At 41.3% G+C, this 7,500-nt stretch overlaps 1 long non-coding RNA gene across 5 annotated transcripts in view; it reads left to right on the top strand.

Annotated features, from left to right (window-relative positions):
- The first annotated feature begins 2,501 nt into the window (after positions 1-2,501).
- The window catches only part of LOC113805984 (uncharacterized), a 5,907-nt gene continuing 908 nt past the window's right edge, over positions 2,502-7,500 (top strand). For 2 of the 5 annotated variants that reach the window (XR_011398415.1, XR_011398414.1), the window contains exons 1-9: positions 2,513-2,691; positions 3,120-3,191; positions 3,305-3,412; positions 3,700-3,851; positions 4,280-4,351; positions 4,465-4,572; positions 4,860-5,011; positions 5,440-5,511; positions 5,625-5,755. This is a non-coding gene — a long non-coding RNA (uncharacterized lncRNA). Of the gene's footprint in view, positions 2,692-2,826; positions 2,980-3,119; positions 3,192-3,304; positions 3,413-3,699; positions 3,852-3,986; positions 4,140-4,279; positions 4,352-4,464; positions 4,573-4,859; positions 5,012-5,146; positions 5,300-5,439; positions 5,512-5,624; positions 5,756-7,500 lie in introns of all 5 variants that reach the window. The other 3 variants (XR_011398418.1, XR_011398417.1, XR_011398416.1) reach the window with 3 other exon arrangements.

Below are 7,500 nucleotides of genomic sequence, written 5' to 3'. Positions count from 1 at the left end.
GATTTACCCTGTAACCTGTGCCTGAGTCGTATTTTAAATTATCCTTCCTAGGTATAGGAATGATTAGACTCCGCATCCAGGAGTCAGGCAGAATACCTTGCGACAAGCTTAGCCTGTACAGGTGCAAAAGGGGATTACCAGGTACCTGGGCTATTAGGCGAAGGGCACTATAGGTCATTCCATCTTCACCTGGGGCGGCGCCTTGCCTTTGCTTGGTGCATTGCTTAGTTCCCACTCACTAATCTCAGCAAAGTCTGAAATGTCGGAATCAGAACATCCAATCTCTAAAGCAAATTTCCGTGCAATTTTAGACTGACTAAGGTGATTCTAAATATTTGTGGGAAGTGAGCCCAGTTTGGACACTGCAGCCCATTGACTAAAGAGCATATCTACCTGTGCAAGAGGACTGTGAAACTGGAGTATTAGTCGGTTTGCCTGAATGTTATTATTGTTAATACTTTCCAGGGACTGTTCAAAGTTTTTATTTCTAATTTGAGTGTTTAATTCCCGTAAATTTTTGTTAGCCCTAAGAAATTGTACTGAGGTTGTCACCGGTATTATCCTGCGTGTAGATATTAAGAAGCTCCTGAACTCGCTTTTGTTCCCTTGATAATGTAGGGTCACCGACCCACTTGGGTTGTTTTGGGAGTTGTGAGCTATTGTTCTTTACGATTTTCTTTGGACACACCCAGGTGTTGTAGTAATCAGTGAGCACTTTCGTTATATCCACGGAGAATTTATCAACACTCGTATCTATCTCATACCTATCATTGCATGATTTAAAGTCGAGCTCAAGGAAAGGAGGAATAGAGATTTTAAGCCTTTTGTTTTGCGGATTGGCTGTTATCAACGGCGTATAGTTCCTGTTGCAAAGTGGCCACTGATTAACTCTGTTGCAAGCATGCATCTGACGTTACAATGCATTAAAATATTGTGCCATGATTCTGAAAGTTGGGCACTGAATCAACTTGAAACTCTTTATACCTTGCCGGAACAATTTGGTGGTGGTAATCCCTCACACACCACTCTAGTTATAAGGACGGCCCAGGTCGAGGGGTTTATCCCCGTAAAATCGTCTAAAACACAGAAGGAATCCTGACGACATCCTGCCTAGGTGTCACTAGGCTTAGAATTGTTACGAACAATAATAGAATTAAATGTGTGATCCTTAGATTTTTTCCAAGGGTGAGGCACTTTCAGGATCCCGACGGTCTGAAAAAATGCGACATCAGAAAAAATAACATCTATCGGCATTTATGGTGTTCGTTATGCATTCTGAGACTAGTTCTGTAGTGGAATGAACTGCAATAGTCAAAAGCTTAATTATCGTTTCTCCGTCAGCAGCCAGGTATGATTTATGAAAAAAACGAGAAATGTTCCGCAGAAAGGAAAAAACCTACGGGAGTTTCACGCGATTTAATCAAGATATCACTTTTATGATATATATACATATATATATATACATATATATATACATATATATATACATATATGTGTGTGTGTGTGTGTGTGTGTGTGTGTGTGTGTGTGTGTGTGTGTGTGTGTGTGTGTGTGTGTGTGTGTGTGTGTGTGTGTGTGGTGTGTGTATACATACATATATACATAAATAATATTATATATATATATATATATATATATATATATATATATATATATATATCGTGTATTGATGGGCGAACGAACCTACAACCAGAAGAGGAGGCCACTGTGGAAGCAAACACCGTTTCCTCTCAAGAGAGGGAGGAGAGCACCATTCGACTGCAACCAGGAGTCGCACACGTGCCGATATATATATATATATATATATATATATATATATATATATATATATATATATATATATATATATATATATATTTTTTTTTTTTATGTGTCCTTCTCGCAAGAGTAAGATGTGGATAACTGTTTTTATTAAAATCCGCCTTTTTCACCACAGAACACCAGTTTTAAAACCTAAATAAGAATTAGAAGAGTAAAGGCGTAATAATAGTATAGTTATGGCTGCAATTAAATTATTAAATCTTCTTACATTAAGTAATTAAATCTTCTTACATTGAGTTATTTTTATTTTTGAGTAGTTTCTTCTCTTTTTAAGGTTGCTATATTACTCTAATACATCTCTAGAAAGCAGCCATAAGATCTAATACGTAACATTCACACCTTGCTACCTGTGCTCCTTGGAATACAGGTGTATGATTAGGTGGTTCCCACCTTTTCGAGTAGTAGCTACGGCAGGCTGAGGAACGTGACAGGTAAGGTTTTGTGGTGGTCGTGAGAATTGTTTTTATTAGTGTTGCTCTAGATCAATATACATTTGAGCAAAGTGAACAAAGGCTGGTGTTCTTTTATCTATTTAAGCGGCTTCCATCTGGTGTGAGTGAGCGGAACTCTTATTGTAAGTGCTTATTCAACTTTGTAAGTTCTTTTTAAAGGGACTAGTCCTCGTTCCCTTCAGTTTCCTGTACTATTTGATTTTACTCCCGTACGCATTAAACGGATGGTGGTAGTGAAAGCTACTATTGTAATTTTCTTTGTACAGTGAGGCATGGTAATGAACATTCATGTGAAGGTTGTACCGGCACGGACATAGTGAGTATGCAGAGTGTGGTTGTGGCCACATAGTTCGCTGCCGACACCACGAAGAGGAGTTATCAAAGCGCCCAGTGACTCTTGCTGCGCGGAGTTATAAAGGTCAGGGTCGAATGAAAATATGGGTGCGATATTGTCATCAATTGTAGTTATCGATTTAACCAAAATTATCATCTTTTTAGGCTGATAAATTCGTTGGATTACACTCCACGATTATTGGGTTTCTTTGCCAAAAAGCTTCTAGATGGGTGGTCTTGGAAGGTTGACATGACAGGGTCATAGACGAATGGCAGAGGGATGGCGCATGCAATATACGCACAAGTTCTATTTTTCTTGTTTTCTCGATCAAAATACGATCAACTACGTATGCATGATTCCCGTTTGAACTTGGTGCGTAAGTTTCGTATTTTATTGAATAATTGTATGATGAACATTAATTTTTTTTCTCCTATGCAATTGCGCTCTAATTTAAAAACACTCATGAATTCCACCTTTAACCGTTTCAATTTTCCATTCAATTGCGAACGCAGGTAGGTCTGATCACCTTACGCCACGTGGCGTCTCATCCCGGAGAGTCTGCAGAAGGCTTGCACAGATCGGACGTAAGTTTTCGTTGCTCCTGAAATTCTAGTTCTAGTTCGATTTAAAATTATTAATCATATTAATATGTAAATGATAGATTGGCATAGCGTATTGATTGTTATTTTTTTAATAGGTTTTAAAACCAGTTTTCGTCTGGGTGAAGTGCCGATCGACGCGCGTGGTCCGCTTTGGCAGTTGAGACTTCTTATCGTCCTAATCGTTTGTGAGTGGAACGTGACAGGTAAGGTTTTGTGGTGGTCGTGAGAATTGTTTTTATTAGTGTTGCTCTAGATCAATATACATTTGAGCAAAGTGAACAAAGGCTGGTGTTCTTTTATCTATTTAAGCGGCTTCCATCTGGTGTGAGTGAGCGGAACTCTTATTGTAAGTGCTTATTCAACTTTGTAAGTTCTTTTTAAAGGGACTAGTCCTCGTTCCCTTCAGTTTCCTGTACTATTTGATTTTACTCCCGTACGCATTAAACGGATGGTGGTAGTGAAAGCTACTATTGTAATTTTCTTTGTACAGTGAGGCATGGTAATGAACATTCATGTGAAGGTTGTACCGGCACGGACATAGTGAGTATGCAGAGTGTGGTTGTGGCCACATAGTTCGCTGCCGACACCACGAAGAGGAGTTATCAAAGCGCCCAGTGACTCTTGCTGCGCGGAGTTATAAAGGTCAGGGTCGAATGAAAATATGGGTGCGATATTGTCATCAATTGTAGTTATCGATTTAACCAAAATTATCATCTTTTTAGGCTGATAAATTTGTTGGATTACACTCCACGATTATTGGGTTTCTTTGCCAAAAAGCTTCTAGATGGGTGGTCTTGGAAGGTTGACATGACAGGGTCATAGACGAATGGCAGAGGGATGGCGCATGCAATATACGCACAAGTTCTATTTTTCTTGTTTTCTCGATCAAAATACGATCAACTACGTATGCATGATTCCCGTTTGAACTTGGTGCGTAAGTTTCGTATTTTATTGAATAATTGTATGATGAACATTAATTTTTTTTCTCCTATGCAATTGCGCTCTAATTTAAAAACACTCATGAATTCCACCTTTAACCGTTTCAATTTTCCATTCAATTGCGAACGCAGGTAGGTCTGATCACCTTACGCCACGTGGCGTCTCATCCCGGAGAGTCTGCAGAAGGCTTGCACAGATCGGACGTAAGTTTTCGTTGCTCCTGAAATTCTAGTTCTAGTTCGATTTAAAATTATTAATCATATTAATATGTAAATGATAGATTGGCATAGCGTATTGATTGTTATTTTTTTAATAGGTTTTAAAACCAGTTTTCGTCTGGGTGAAGTGCCGATCGACGCGCGTGGTCCGCTTTGGCAGTTGAGACTTCTTATCGTCCTAATCGTTTGTGAGTGGAACGTGACAGGTAAGGTTTTGTGGTGGTCGTGAGAATTGTTTTTATTAGTGTTGCTCTAGATCAATATACATTTGAGCAAAGTGAACAAAGGCTGGTGTTCTTTTATCTATTTAAGCGGCTTCCATCTGGTGTGAGTGAGCGGAACTCTTATTGTAAGTGCTTATTCAACTTTGTAAGTTCTTTTTAAAGGGACTAGTCCTCGTTCCCTTCAGTTTCCTGTACTATTTGATTTTACTCCCGTACGCATTAAACGGATGGTGGTAGTGAAAGCTACTATTGTAATTTTCTTTGTACAGTGAGGCATGGTAATGAACATTCATGTGAAGGTTGTACCGGCACGGACATAGTGAGTATGCAGAGTGTGGTTGTGGCCACATAGTTCGCTGCCGACACCACGAAGAGGAGTTATCAAAGCGCCCAGTGACTCTTGCTGCGCGGAGTTATAAAGGTCAGGGTCGAATGAAAATATGGGTGCGATATTGTCATCAATTGTAGTTATCGATTTAACCAAAATTATCATCTTTTTAGGCTGATAAATTCGTTGGATTACACTCCACGATTATTGGGTTTCTTTGCCAAAAAGCTTCTAGATGGGTGGTCTTGGAAGGTTGACATGACAGGGTCATAGACGAATGGCAGAGGGATGGCGCATGCAATATACGCACAAGTTCTATTTTTCTTGTTTTCTCGATCAAAATACGATCAACTACGTATGCATGATTCCCGTTTGAACTTGGTGCGTAAGTTTCGTATTTTATTGAATAATTGTATGATGAACATTAATTTTTTTTCTCCTATGCAATTGCGCTCTAATTTAAAAACACTCATGAATTCCACCTTTAACCGTTTCAATTTTCCATTCAATTGCGAACGCAGGTAGGTCTGATCACCTTACGCCACGTGGCGTCTCATCCCGGAGAGTCTGCAGAAGGCTTGCACAGATCGGACGTAAGTTTTCGTTGCTCCTGAAATTCTAGTTCTAGTTCGATTTAAAATTATTAATCATATTAATATGTAAATGATAGATTGGCATAGCGTATTGATTGTTATTTTTTTAATAGGTTTTAAAACCAGTTTTCGTCTGGGTGAAGTGCCGATCGACGCGCGTGGTCCGCTTTGGCAGTTGAGACTTCTTATCGTCCTAATCGTTTGTGAGTGATCTTGGGTAAGGTGCAGCACGTGCATCGCAAGGGTAAGTGGTCAACAGCCGCCTGGCAATTTTGCGGAAGCCGGGGAGGGCGTGGGCGGGGGTCGAAGTCGTTCGCTACATAAATCTTATGATTAGTCAGAATCTTAACTTATGCTGCGTTCGGAGCTGCTCGTCTTGCTCGTCCGGACACCTTGTCCAGGACCAGCAGGACAAGTGAACTCCCAAGACCCTTTCTGCCCAGAATGCAACCGGCTCGAATGTAAACTCACTTTTTGGTAATTTTCTATATTACGTCCGCATAACCGATATCGACGATTTTGGTATCGTTGGATTCCTCTCTCTCTCCACATTGCAAATATATAGTTTTTATTGCGCGGAAACCTCCCCTTAGCGACAAACTTGGCCCCGATAGCAGGGGAGGGCATGAAAGGTTCCAGGGAAAATGCGGGGTTAAATAGCACTAATAATATAACGCACAGTGAAAATAACCATGGTTATTCACATAACTTTCCATTGCAGGGGGCTGTGCCCCCTGCGACCCCCCTGGGAGGGGGCTGCCGCCCCCCAACCCCCACCGAGGAAACAAAACCTCCACGCATTCCCAGCAGGCTAGAGCGTTACACAATCGTCGTCGATGTCGGAGCGCCGGCCGTACTATTACAATTACCTTACCTATAATTCCCACTGAATTTGCATATTAACCTTGGCATAGTCAGCACTGTATATAGAGACGATTGTAGTATAATCAGGATGAACAGGTAGGCCCACCCTCGTCGGCGGGTTTTGCGCCTCTTTCGTTGTTACACAGATGGAATCAAGGTCGAGTTTCCCATCCAGTAGAATAACGACATCCGTATTCCTAACCGAAATAACTGTCGCGTTCAGAAGTCAGTCATAGCCGACGCGATGGCTGAGTGTGGAGGGTGCTCGTATTAGGAGACGGTTTTTCTGTGCAAAATTGCAACTAGCCAGGAAAAAATGCTAGAGATGTGCTTCCCCCACGGCCTCCTCCGTCGGGAGAAAGCCTGTGGCAGGTGCAAGCAGCCAGCACGCCTGGACCTCCTTCACATTCTGCGGCAAAGGAGCACCCTCCCTACTAATTAGCGGCATTAATCAATCAGGTTAGTACCTTAAAAATCCTAGGTTATTGTAGGTTATCGACTCCGCATTTAGTTCGTGTGCGCTCTATCCTGCCGTGAATACGTGGTGGAGGTTTTGTTTCCTCGGCGGGGGTTGGGGGGCGGCAGTCCCCCCCAGGGGGAGTTGCAGGGGGCACAGCCACCTGCAATGGAAGGTCATGTGAATAATCATGATTATTTTCACTGTGAGGTTATATTATTAGGGTAATTTTATATATTACGTCCGCCGCTCCGACATCGTCGCACCCGATATCAGGGCCAAGTTTATCGCTAACAAGGGGTTTCCGCGCAATAAAACCTACATATTTGCATTGTATAGACTGAGAGGAATCCAACGATACCAAAATCATCGATATCGGTTATTCGGATGTAATATAGAAAATTACCTTTGTAACTCCTTTGATGCATATTTAACTTACCTACAACTGGCAAACAAAAATATTCTTTAATAACACCAATAAAGGGCCATGAAATTACCCATCAATATCTTGTGGTTAACTACAACTGTCAGTGTTTTCATACAAAATCTATTGTGACGTTATCTTGTCCTGCTCGCCCAGGTTCGCAGGAGGGCGAGATGGACGAGATGGACAACTTGTCCAGGACGAGATAGTAGAGGTTCCAAGCAGTCAAAACATCTGGTCCAAC

The sequence above is a fragment of the Penaeus vannamei genome, unplaced genomic scaffold, assembly GCF_042767895.1.
Source record: "Penaeus vannamei isolate JL-2024 unplaced genomic scaffold, ASM4276789v1 unanchor226, whole genome shotgun sequence".
Classification (NCBI taxonomy): domain Eukaryota; kingdom Metazoa; phylum Arthropoda; class Malacostraca; order Decapoda; family Penaeidae; genus Penaeus; species Penaeus vannamei.
Note: the sequence above shows the minus strand (reverse complement) of the source record. Positions and strands in the feature narration are given on the sequence as shown.